A 13,815-nucleotide genomic window follows, 5' to 3' on the forward strand; every position below is an offset into this window, starting at 1 on the left:
TCTGCCTGAGAGCACCGAGACTCCTCACACAGTGTGACTACTGTGGACACGGCTGTTGTGGACATTGGAGTACAGGTGTCCTGAGTCTCACTGCATCTGTATCTTCGAAGTCAGCTCCTGTCCCTGCACCTGCTGGTCGCAGGGCGGCTCTATTTGTACCTTCCTGAGGAGCCTCCACACTGTTTCCTGGGTGGCTGCACCAGCCCGCATTCCCACCCACAGTGGAAGAGGGTTGAGTGAGTTTTGTAGGACTTGCTCAAATTCTGGTTCACATTTCATTTTGCGGTCTGTGGGCTCCAACTCCTTGTCCTTAAGTATTTCTGGGGAAGCCGGGTGTTGGGCTCCATTTCAGTGAGATATTTCCGATGCTAACAGGCCACAGCTGGAGCCTGGAAGGAGGCAGGTGCCGCCCCGTGCACCAGCAAGCCACCTCCTACACAGCTTCCTGCAGTACTAGCATCCCAAAGGGGGCGCCCGAGACCAGGCCCCACCCAGGGGACCCTCATGTGCAGTAGGCCTCCTCTGTCAGCATTAACAGGAGCCAGCCTGTGCTGGGGAGGCCTGAGGAGGACATGAGGATGCATCGACCCAGATGAGCCGCAGCCTCCTCAGGTCGCTCAGGGAGTCTAAAGGGGGACATTGGGCTGCGTTCACGCTGACAGGAGCCCGGGTCTCCTCAGGACCCGCAGTGAGGCTTCTGGAAGATGTGGGCCCGCATACACCCTGATAGGAGACCCTGGGCTGCCTCAGGACTCACGGGGAGGCTTCAAGATATTGTGGGCCTGCATCCACGCTGACAGGAGACCCTGGGCCACCTCAGGACCTGCGGGGAGGCTTCAGGAAGATGTGGCACCGCGTCCACGCTGACAGGAGCACTTGGCCGCCTCAGGACCCATGTGGAGGCTTCAGGAAATTGTGGGCCTGCATCCAGGCTGACAGGAGCCCCTGGGCTGCCTCAGGACCCGCGGGGAGGCTTCAGGAAGATGTGGCACTGCGTCCACTCTGGCAGGAACTCCCAGGCCCCTCAGGATATAAGTTGAGGCTTCTGGAAGCTGGGGGCCGCATTCAGGATGACAGGAGCCGCGGCCTCCTACATCCATCGGTGACAATTCGGGAGTATGTGTGGTAACTTCCACACAACAGGACGCTGACTTCCTCAGGACCCCTGGTGTAGTCTTCGGGAAATATGAGGATGCGTCCATGCGGACAGAAGAGCCCAGCCTTGTCAGGGCCTCTGGTGAGGCCTAAGAAAGATGTGGGTGCTGCATCCACACTGACAGGAATCTCTGGCCTCCTCAGGATGCACTGTGAAGTTTTGGGAATATTTGGGGCCACGTCCATGCTGACAGGAGCCCCCAGCCTCCTCAGGGCTTATGGTGAGGCTTGAGGAAAATGTGGGTCCACCTCAATACTGACAAGACCCCCGTTGTCCTCAGGACCTGCACTTTGGCTTTGGGATATATGAGGCTGGGTCTTTGCTGACAGGAGCCCACAGCCTCCTCAGGACCCACGGTGAGTGTTCTGGGTGGCGTGGGGCCATGTCCAGGCTGACAGAAGCCCCCAGCCTCCTGAGGACCTGCTGCGAGGCTTCCAGAGGATGTGAAGCATAGTCCACAGTGACAGGAGACCCGGCGTCTTCAGGACCCACTGACTATGGCTCAGGAACACGTGGGGCCACGTGCACACTCACAGGAGCCCGGTTTCCTCAGGACCCCCTGGAGGACTCTGGAGGTGCCATTGGGGGCCACGTCCATGTCAGAAGGGACTCCTCAGAATCACAGAGTAAGTGAATGGGTAGAATGAATGGTTGGGTCAGGGGAGGGGAGGCAATTGGTGGTTAGCCTTACGTTAGATGTTAGGTGTTAGTGATTATGCTTATGGTTATGGATTAGAGGTTAGGGTGAGGGATAAGGGTAAGGGTCAGTGGTTAGGAGTTAGGATGTGGGTTAGGGCTAGGGACAGGATTTGGTGTTAAGGTTAGGGTTTAGGCTTTAGGGATTAGGGCAGGAGGTTCGGAGTTGGGGTTAGTGTTATGGTTAGAGTTAGGGTTGAGCTTAGGTTTGCAGTTAGGGTTAGGGGTTAGGGTGTGAGTTATGGTTAGGGGTTAGAGTTAGGGGTTTGAGTTAAGGGTTAGAGTTAAAGCTAGGGCTAGGTTTAGGGTTAGGGCGAGGGTTAGATTTGGATAGGGGTTAGGGCTAGGGTTAGGGTTAAGGTTTGGTTAGGGGTTAGGGTTAGGGTAAGGTCAGGGTCAGGGTACGGTTTTGGAAAAGGGTCAGATATAGGGTTAGGGAGTGTATTAGGGGTTGGTTTTAGGGTACGGGTTAGGGTACAGTTTGGGGTATGAGATAGGATTAGTATTAGAGGGTTAGTGTTATGGTACAGGTTAAGATTAGGAATAGGATTTGAATACCTTATTTTAAGGTTACGTACAGTTAGAGGTTAGGGTTCGGGTTAGATTTAACGTAGGGTTCAGGGTTAAGGAAACCTCAGTTTAGGTGAACCGACGTTTAGGAGTTAGGGTGAGGTTTGGCAGGAAGGTTCAGTGAATGTGTTTCGGTCTTGGGGTTTGTGTTTGGTTTTCGACTAGTGACAGGTCTTGTTTAAGGGTTAGGTTAACATTAGGATTAAGTGTAGGGTTAGGGTTATGTCTGTGTATGGTTAGTTTGGGTCTTGGCATGTGCTTGCACTGGGACTTCTAGTATCTTGGGCAGTTTAGTTTTATGCACTCTATTTAGGTTTTGGGTTCAAAGATAGCCTGACTCCACCAAGTCAGTGGCCTCCCCAGAGAATCAAAATCCAGGCTTTTACTTGGGTGAGAATAGGCATGGCAGCCTTCTCCTGAGCTGAGGTAAGGAGGGGTTTTGTGGCTCTAAATACTCTTTATTTGGATTTTCAGTTGCCTTTCTGATTTTATCTCTAGTGTGTACATGTTTCATCAATACTACCAATTATAATTTTAAAGTTTTACTTGAAGTCCTCTTTGTAAACACAGTATGATATAGTTTCAGGTTTACCACATAGTGATTCAACCCTTGGATACAACGCCTGGTACTGGTCACAGGTGCCCTCCACTATCCCCATCCCCTGATTCCCCATCCCTCCCACCTTCCTCTGGTATTTATTAGTTTATTCTCTGTGGTTAAGAGTGTGTTTTTTTGTTTGCTTCTCTCATCCCCCCTCTGCCCCTTTGCCAGTTTTTTTGGTTTCCTAATATTCACATGTGAATGCAATTGTATGGTATTTGGTATCTGTCTTTCTATGACTGACTGAGTTCATTTAGCATAAGTTCTTTCCACTTCTCTCACGTCATTGTAAATTGCTTCATTTCATCCCTTCTGATGACTGAGTGATGTTGCAGTGTGTATATTTACCACATCTTTCTGCCCATTCATCTGCCAATGGACATCTGTGCTGTATCCACAGTTTGCCTGTTGTTGATAATGCTGCTACAAACACTGGGCTACGTGTCCCTCTTGGAATCTACTAAATGACTTTTGTATCCTCGGGGTAAATACCTAGCTCTGCAATTTTGGAATCGTAGTGTAGCTCTATTTTTAACTTCTTTTTTTATTTTTTTTATGATAGTCACGGAGAGAGAGGCAGAGACACAGGCAGAGGGAGAAGCAGGCTCCATGCACTGTGAGTCCGATGTGGGATTCGATCCCGGGTCTCCAGGATCGCGACATGGGCCAAAGGCAGGTGCCAAACCAGTGTGCCACCCAGGAATCCCCTATTTTTAACTTCTCGAGGACCTTCCACAGTGTTTTCCACAGTGGCTGCACCTGTTCGCATGCCCACCAGGAGTGTAAGGGGGCTACCCTTTCTCCAAAGCCTCAACAACACCTGTTGTTTCTTCTCTTGTTAATTTTAGCCATTCTGATGGCTGTCAGGTGATATCTTATTGTGGTTTTGATTTGCATTTCCCTGATGTTGGGTGACGCTGAGTGTCTTTCAGTGTCTGGTGGCCATCTGGATGTCTTGTCAGAGACAAAGTCCATTTACGTCTTCTGCCCATCTGCAGTTGGATAATTTGTGTTTAGGATGCTGAGATTTATATTTGCTTTACATATTTTGCATACTATTTATTGGATGTGTTGTTTACAAATATCTCCTTTCATTTTGTATGTTGCCTTTTAGCGTTGGTTGTGTCTCTCAATTTGCAGAAGCTTTTGAATTTGATGAAGTCCCAATAGTATTTTTGCTTTTGTTTCCCTCAACTCAGAGGCATATCTAGAAAGAAGATCCAATGGCCAACGTCAAAGATGTTCCTGCCTATATTTTCTTCTTTGTATGGTTTCAGGTCTCACATTTAGGTCTTTCATCCATTTTGAATTTATTTTTTATATATATGGTGTAAGAAAGTGGTCCAGTTTCATTCTTCTGCGTGTGGGTGCCTGGTTTTCCCAACACCATTTGTTCTTATCCTGGGGTCAGGTTAGGGTTTGTTGAAGAGACTGTCTTTGTGCCATTGGATATTCCTTCCTGCCTTGTTGTCGATTAATGGATCATAGAGTTACAGGTTTGTATCTTGTTTCGGATTTCCATTCTGTTCTATTGATCTAAGCGTCTCCTGTTGGGAGATCCTTGATTGCTGATTCAATTTTGTTGCTGGTTATCTGTCTGTTCAAGTTTCTTATTTCTTCATTTCTCCTTTTTGCTATGTTATATATTTCTAGGAATTGATCTATTTCTTCCAGGTTCTAGGTTGCTGGCATATACTTTTTCATCATATTCTCTTATTATCGTTTGTATTTCTGTAGTGTTGGTTGTTATTTCTCTTTTCTCATCTGTGATTTTATTTGGGTCCTTTCTCATCTTTTTATCTTTTCTCTTTTTTAAAGATTTTATTTATGGATTCATGCGATATACAGAGAGGCAGAGGTATAGGCAGAGGAAAAATGAGGCTCCATGCAGGGAGGCTGATGTGGGACTAGATCCACCAGGATCCTGGGATCATGACCTGAGCCAAAGCACATGCTCAACCACTGAGGCTCCCAGGTGCCTTGCTGATTCAATTCCTTTGCTAGTTATGGGTCTCTTCACATTTTCTATTTTTTCCTATTTCAGTTTTGCTCGTTTGCACATTTCTAGGGATTTGTCCCTTTCTTCCGGGTATCCCAGTTTGTTAGCATATAATCTTTCATAGTATTCCCTTATAATTGTCTTATTTTTCTGGTGTTGATTTTGATCACTCTTCTCTCTTTTGTGATTTTATTCATTTAGTTCTTTTCTCTTTTCTCATTCCTAAGGCTGGATAGGGTTTGATCCATTTTATTAATTATTTTGAAAAAATAGCTCTTAGTTTTGTTATTCCATTCTAATGTTTTTTATTTCTGTATTTATTTCTGCTCTCATCTTTATTTTTTCCCTTCTTCTGTAGGCTTTAGGATTTGTTTGCTATTCCTTTTCCAGCTCCTTTAGGTGTAGGGTTAAGCTGTGTATTGGATACTTCTTGTTTCTTGAGGTAGGCCTGTATTGCTATGTACTTTCCTCTTTGGACTGCCTTTTCTACATCCCAGAGTTTTGGAGAAACATGTTTTCATTTTCATTTGTTTTAAATTTCCTCTTTAATTTCCTGTTTGCTCCATTCATTCTCGAGTAGGATGTTCATAATCTCCACGTATTTTTGGTCTGTCCAAATTTTTTCTTACTGTTGACTTCGAGTTTCATAGCGTCATGGTCCGAAAAGGTACAGAGTGTGATATCAACCTTCTTGTACCTGTTGTACCTGTTGAGGGCTGATTTGTGGCCCATGATATGATCTGTTCTGGAGAATGTCCCATGTGCACTTGAAAGGAATGTGTATTCTGCTTTAGGAAGAAATGTTCACTATATCTGTTGAGTCCCTGTGGTCCAGTGTGTCTAGGCTATTGTTCCCCCGTTGATTTTCTGCATAGAAGATCAGTCCATTGCCATTACTGGGTAGGTGTTAAAATCCCCTGTCATTGTATCATTATCAGTGAGTTTCTGTACGTTTATTGGTAATTGGGTTCCATATTTAGGTACTCCCATGTTGGCAGCATAAATATTTAGTTGTTTGATCCTGATAGAGAGTCTTTTTAATTATGAAATAATGCCTTCCTTCATCTCTTCTTACAGTATTTGTTCTTTTTGAGATTTAAATATTTTATTTATTTATTCATGAGAGATACACACAGTAGCAGAGACAGAAACATAGCAGAGGGAGAGACAGGCTCCCCAAAGGGATGCCAATGTGGGACTCGATCCTAAGATCCCAGGATCACCCCCTGAGCCGAAGGCAGATGCTCAACAACTGAGCCACCAGGTGTCCCCCAGGTTTTGGTTTCAAATTTAGTTTTTCTAATATAAGTATTGGCCCTCCAGCTTTCTTTTCATAACCATTAGCGTGATAGATGATTTTCCATCCCCTGACTTTAAAATTGCTGGTGTCTATAGGTCTAAGGTGAGCCTCTAGTAGGCAGCACACTGATGGATCTTGATTTTTTAATAACTATTTTATTTTTGAGAGCATGAGAGAGAGAGAGGAGAGAGAGAGGGGGGCAGAAAATTAGGCAGAGAGAGAAGCATGCTCCCCACCAGGAGCACAATATGGGACTCGATCCCAGACTCCAGGATCACACCCTGAGTCAAAGGCAGAGGCTCAACCCCTGAGCCACCCAGGCATCGCGGATCCTGTTTTTTAAGCCACTCTGACACCCTCTATCTTTTGATTGGAGCATTTAGTATCAGCATTCAGAGTGCTTATTCAAAGATATGAACTTGTGCCTTGTTGTTAGTGGTAGAGTTGGTGTTTCTGGTGACGTTCTCTGGGCCTTTCTAGTCTTTGTTGCTTTTGGTATCTTTTTTTCCCCCACTAGAAGAGTCCCTCGTAAAATTCCTTACTGGACTGGTTTAGCGGTCATGAACTCCTTTATACTTTGCCTGTCTGGGAAAATCTTTCTCTCTCCTTCTCTCCTGAATGACACACTTCCTGAAGAAAGAATTCATACAAATTGGACTCCAATATAAAGAAAGTTAAAAACATAAAATAAATTTTTGCTCATATGACTGAGGAAAATGGCATTTAGGAGGAAAACCAGAAGCTGAAAGGGAGGAGGACAGATTTCACCATCCTTAGCCTTCACTGGGACCTGGTGTCCTTTCCTAAGGGGCCCCCCCTCTGTAGGATGCTTCCTGCCCCTCTGTGCTCCTTTTGGGAACACAGCAGGCACATCTCCGTGCCTCCAGCACCTCTGCAGTCATGGTTTATAGCGTCTTCCATGTATCCTATTGGGGTCCACAGCGTCATGTATGTAACCATCCAGCTGCTGTTTGACAGCATTGGGGTGATTCTGACTTTTGTTCGTTGTGGGGTGTGTGTGTGTCTATCACATGAATCTATGACGTGTAGCTATCGGATCCTCTGGCTGGGTAACCCAAACACCGAAATGGTTGGTACAACATCATTTCTGGTGCTGGCGCTGGGTGGCTAGCTGGGCTCTCCTGGCTGATCCGGGGCTCGCTCCTGCAGTGAATTTCAGCTGGAGGTTCAGCTGAGGTTGAAGGACTGTCTCGGCCAAATTACAATGTCCGACACTGTGTCTCGCCGAGCGCCGGCTGCTTCTATTCTCACGATGCCTCTCCAGTAGGGAGTCAGACCTCAGGGCAACCCTGGGGGGAGCTCCTGAGGAGTCGGGTACCCATGGCGGGGAGCCCTGGGGCGGCCTGTGTGTGGAGGTCGGGGTGGGAACGGGGCTGGGTTTCTTTGGTCCCCTGTGCTACCTGGCTTTCAGGCCGAGCCCCATGTTCACCCAGCCCCTATTCACTAGGGCAAGGAGGGTGCCCTCCAACGCTGGTGTGAGAGATCCAGCACCACAAGGTGTGCACGCTGAGTCCACCTGGTGAGCATTGCCCAGGGGGGTGAGCTGCAAGTTGGGACACAGGAAATTTAATAAAAATCCCCTACCCCTGGACAAGCAGCGCAGGACGGATTCCATTTTGTGCTACACCCGCCACCTCCCCTCTGACCCCCACATGACCTGCTTATGGCTTAAGGTGCTGCCCCACCCGATTCAGACCGCTGGGCAAACCCTAATTGGAAATCGGCTCATAACAATGTAACCCTGCTTTGTGCCCCCCAAAACTGTGAGCCAATTCTGACCAAAGTAATAGGCCAGCTCAAGTGGATACTATAGGGTAAGGTGTAATTCAATCAGCCTCTTGTTTGTGGACCAACATGACTGTGCAAATTTCTGCATATCTCACGGTCCACTGCCCCTATAAAGCTGCTATGCCTCTTAGTCTTGGGGTCCAAGTCCCTGCTCCGCTGTGTCAGGTGCACTTGGACCCAAGCTACAGCTTGTAGAGAAACCCTCAGGAGTTTGCATCGGTGTCAGCTCATCGGTAGTTTCTCAGATTCGCAGTCTTGGGCACAACACAAGGGCCTGCTGTCCTGACATCCCTTCCAGGGCCACTCTGAGTGCCCCACAGTCCTTCAGTGCCCCAGACACACTGGCACGGGGATGCAGGGAGGGGAGTACATGCCCCAGAACCGGGCCAGCCTCGGCCCCCTGGACAGAGGGAGCACAGACCCTCCAGGTCGCTTTTCACAGACCCTGGTGACCTGAGGCTCCCTGGCTGTCACTCTGTCCCAGGCCCTCCTGGCCCATGGGGCACAGGCTGAGTCTCAGTATAGTCTGTGTGGTCCTGACCCTGGCATCTGGCCGCCCCTGGAAGGCACGTGGGGACTTCAGCTGTGCCTTGCAGTGCCCATGCAGGGGCTGTTGGGGCCTGGGTGGTGCCCCTCCTCCTCTCTGGGGGTCTCTCCACGCCCCATACACAGAGTTCTGGGAGACACAGAAACAGGCTGGCTGTGCATATTCACACCACAATACTTTATTGACATTCTACAGCAAATGGGCTCAGAGCCGAGGGTGCATGCCTTCCCATGGGAAGGGAGACCATTTTGTCCTTTAGGGGAGGACAAGAATCACATGGGTGGGGGGGCAAGTGCTGGAGTCCCCTACCGGGGAGCGTGTGTGGACTCCGGGTGGGGGCGTGTGTCCTGAGGTTTCAGCATGAGAGATGGTTGTGAGGACAGCAGAGCTGACCTTGACCTGCAGCTCATGGGTTCCTGCACTGGGTCCCCGCAGGGCAGGTGGACCCCGGTCGTGTGGCCCCTGTTGCCCCAGCACCTGGAGGAGCCTGCCTCCTGGTGTGGGTGTGGGTAGGGTCCACCGGCCTACCTCTGCTCTCCCCAAGCTTGGGTGTCCCGGGATCCCCAGGGCTGCCCTAGGTCAGCGACCTGGATCTGTGTGGCACCCCCAGGTCCCAGGAGGCCACATCCAGCTGTGAGAAGGCTCGCTCAGTGTAGGGTCAGAATCCAGGGCTAGACAGGGCCATGGGGGGCTGGATCCCATTAGTCTTTTTGTTGGGCCTGGGGCGGGGTCTCAAATCACCCCCACCTTGACAGAGCCTGGGGCCAGGCCAGCCCAGATCCCCCTGGGTTATGGGATGGTGTCCTGTGAAGGGTGTGCCGCCCTCCAGGAGGGACAGTGCATCCTCTGCACCACTCACCTGCACACACCCTGTCGGGGGCCCCTTGTCTTCACTCCTCCCTGCAACCCCTAGGTACTCTATGGGACCCCCGGGCTTCTGATGGGAGCAGGATATCGAGAGATCCCCGGGGAGGCTGAGCATGTCTCACAGGGGGCACCTGCACCGGGTCCTTGATGGGGGCTGATGGTGTGGGGGTGGATGGTGTGGGGGCATGGTGTTGGGGTATAGTGTGGGTGGGGATTGTGTGGGGCCGTGTGGGTTTGAGGGGGATGGCGTAGGTGGGATGCCATGGGGAATGATGATGTAGGGGGATGGAGTGGGAGTGGGGAATGAGGGGGATGTCATGGGGGGCCTGCGGACACAGGGCATCCCCTTCTTCTAAGATGCACAAGGAGATGTCTACACTTAAAGGCAACCTCAGTCTGGGGTTTGCTGTGACACCTGCCCCTGGGGCGGGGTGTGGTCATTGTAGGACCCTGGCTGGACCGGGAGCATTATCTGGGGTTCATCATACTATGTGTGTTTTCAAATTGCAAAATGTCTCAAATTAAATGCATAGAACTTAGAAATATATAAATCTCCGAGAGTGGGTGTCCCTCTGACCCGTCTGACCCTCATGGGATCGATGTGTATCCTGTTCCAGCCGTGGCCATGCGCCTGGCACCCAGGTCCAGTTCCTGCCCCCCACGTCCCCCACCCCATCCCCTGCTACTCAGAGGACCGTCCCTCTCCCCTTTGGGGTTCAGCTCCCATGGCAAGCCCTGGAGACCCCATCCTAGTGGTCTCCTCATGTCCGAGGCCCCAGGGGTGGGGGCACAGAGGTAATCCCCAACACCTTACCATGGAGCGGTGTGTTGTTGGCTTCTGTTCTGCCCCCCGACTCAGAAGCCCCATTTTCCCTACCCAGAATCCCCCGGTCCTCCACTGGGTCCTGATCCCCCCTGGCCCCTCAACCTCACCCTACCCCGTAGTAGTCCCAAAATATGATGTGACTGCTGAACGTCCTGTTGACGTCCAGGTCCACCTGCGTGATGTCTCTGGAGGAGACCAGGTCCTCCTCTTTCATTTCCTGCGGGAAAACCTGGGAGGAGGAACTGGCATCAGGGATACAGACCCCGACCTGTCACCAGGTGCTCTCCTGGGCAGGGAGCCCTGGGGCCACCATGGGATTGTGTCCTGCTAAACCTCCTTCTATCCCCTGGGAGTCCAGGGATGGCAGGAGTGCCCACCATGCCCGTGGAAGTGTGTGAGGGCCTGTGCCCAGCTGTGGTGGGTGGGAGGTGACTGAGGGTCAGCCTGGGTGGGAGGGGACAGGAGGTCAGTCCAGGTGGGGAGGGTTCATGCGGGTGTTGTGTCCAAGATTGGGAATCCGAGAAACCACTAAGGAGCCGACACTGATGCAAACACACGTGGGTTGTTTTACAAACTCAAGCAAGGGTCCAGGTATACCCCACACAGTGGAGCAGGGACTTGGACCCTGAGGAGGGTTTTAGCTTAGTTTTAAGGGCTGGTCTCGGAGACGTCCAGAAGAGCTGGAGCAATTCCTCAAGTTCTGTTTACATTTTGTTATTGGGCCTTCAAGGGCATTGAGCTCTCTTCTCATTCTAATTGGGTGTCCAGCCCTTGGCTTAGGCTCAGTTTTTATTCTATTCTGGGGCTTTCTAAGACATTAAGCTGTCAACTTTTGTTTTATTCCAGTAACTGAAGTAATGCAAATTTCAGCTCTTCTTCACAGGGGCCTGGGATTGCTGGACGTGTGCTAATACTGAATTTAAAGTAGAATGGCCGTAATGTTCTCGGCTTCCACGCATCCCATCCTGTCCTATCTAGCTCATGACCCCCTCCCTGGAGCTCCTAAGAGAGAAATTGCAAATGACCTCAGCCTGGCAGCCTGTGTTCGGGGACAGGCCCAGGGATTTGGGATCAGGAAGACCTGGGGCGCGGGCGTCCCGGCAGTGCAGCAGGATTCGATGCTGCAGAATCTTATTCCCTAAGGCTATCTTGACAACAGACTTTGTACATAGAAAAGTTCTCCTTTGTCTTTAAAACTTGAGGAGCGGGATCCCTGGGTGGCGCAGCGGTTTGGCGCCTGCCTTTGGCCCAGGGCGCGATCCTGGAGACCCGGGATCGAATCCCACATCAGGCTCCCAGTGCATGGATCCTGCTTCTCCCTCTGTCTGTGTCTCTGCCTCTCTCTCTCTCTCTCTGTGACTATCATAAATAAATAAAAAAATTTAAAAAAATAAAACCTGAGGAGCGATTTAAAGCATTTTTTCTCTGCCCATCTGATTTCTCAGATTTTAATCTGAGATGTATTTCCTGTTTATAAGGATAATTTACTATCCGTAGTACTATGGTTAAAATATTCTGACACAAGTAATTCAGAGGGATGAGGCTTTCTCATCTATTTCTTCACAGCTCAGTCATTCATCAGGAAATGAATCTTTATGGATTTGGAAATAATTGAGAGACATTAGTACCAATGGTCCTATTATTAAGTGACGGATTCTTCCCTGCGATTTTTCCCCTGTTTCAACTGACACTGAAACACTATGAACTCTTTGGAAGACAAATGTCAAGGAAATAAATGTTATACATTGCTAATTTTAAATGCACTTGCAATATGGTGTCTATTTTTTTAAATTTTTATTTATTTGTGATAGTCACAGAGAGAGAGAGAGAATGAGGCAGAGACACAGGCAGAGGGAGAAGCAGGCTCCATGGACTGGGAGCCCGACGTGGGATTCGATCCCGGGTCTCCAGGATCGCGCCCTGGGCCAAAGGCAGGTGCCAAACCGCTGCGCCACTCAGGGATCCCTATGGTGTCTATTATACTAGAAGTATTTTTATCTGATTTTTGTTCTTTATTATCCTTTCCTGCTTTTCAGGTTGAAGAGGCATTATACGTGTTCATACGTGTTTTTCTTTCCTTCTGATATAAAATTCTTACTATGTTCCCATCGAAGGAACTCTTTAAGAATAAGGCAAAAGTTAATTCAACGATTCTTAAAATGTCTTCACACTGGAGCCTGATTCATTTAAGTCAATTTTCAAATTAAATCTTATTTCTTAGAAAGAAAACAAAGCTTCATAGGGAAATTGAGAAGATAGTACAGAGAATTCTCATGTACTTGCACTCAATTTCTCCATTTATTAATATCTTATATCAGTACGGTACAAATATTAGCTAATTAATCAATATTAAAATATTTGCAATAACCAAAGACCATACTTTATTCAGATTTCCTTAGTTTTTGCTAAGTCACCATCCCTTATATCACACTCCATTTGTCCTCATGTTTTCTTAGGCTCCTCTGGATTGTGAGAGACTTTCAGCCTTTCCTTGCTTTTGGTGAACTGGAAAACTTTGAGAAGTAGTTTGTAAAATTTCCCTCAGTTGGGTCATGTCTGTTGTTTATCTCATGATTGAACTGTTTTGGTGGATTATATACAGAGATATACTGTCATTTTTATTATATCATGTAAAGGATAGATACTATCAACACGATTTATCAGTCTTGTTATCGATCTGATCATCTTGCTGAGGTAGTGTTAGTCAGGTTTCTCCGTAGTAAAGTGATTCTTTATTGTTATTAATATTATTATTATTATTATATTATCATTATTAAGTTTTTCATAATATATTTTGTAGAAGGAAGTTACTATGTGTATTCCACACATAAGAGTGGGAAGCTATGCTCATGAACTTGAGTGTGGAATGTCTGCACAAATTGTTTGAAAATCTTCTACATGGGAGATTTCTCATCCCTCTGGGTTTGTTTGTTTTTTAATTTTTTAAATTTATTTATGATAGTCACAGAGAGAGAGAGAGGCACAGAGACACAGGCAGAGGGAGAAGCAGGCTCCATGCACCGGGAGCCCGATGTGGGATTCGATCCCGGGTCTCCAGGATCATGCCCTGGGCCAAAGGCAGGTGCCAAACCGCTGCGCCACCCAGGTTTCCCTGTTTGTTTGTTTCTTTATCAAAGATTCTATTTATTTATTTGAGAGAGAGAGGAGTGAAAAACATGTGCTAGAGGGGCAGAGGGAGAGGGAGAAGCAGGATCCCTGTTGAACAGGGAGCCTTCCTTGGGACCTGGATCATGATCTGACCCTAAGGCAGAAGCTTAACAGACTAGGACACCCAGGTGCCACTCTTTCCTTTCTTTCTTTCTTTCTTTCTTTCTTTCTTTCTTTCTTTCTTTCTTTCTTTCTTTCTTAATAATAAATTTACTTTTTATTGGTGTTCAATTTGCCAACATACAGAATAACACCCAGTGCTCATCGCGTCAAGTG

This window comes from Canis aureus, chromosome 14 (genome assembly GCF_053574225.1).
Source record: "Canis aureus isolate CA01 chromosome 14, VMU_Caureus_v.1.0, whole genome shotgun sequence".
Taxonomy (NCBI): domain Eukaryota; kingdom Metazoa; phylum Chordata; class Mammalia; order Carnivora; family Canidae; genus Canis; species Canis aureus.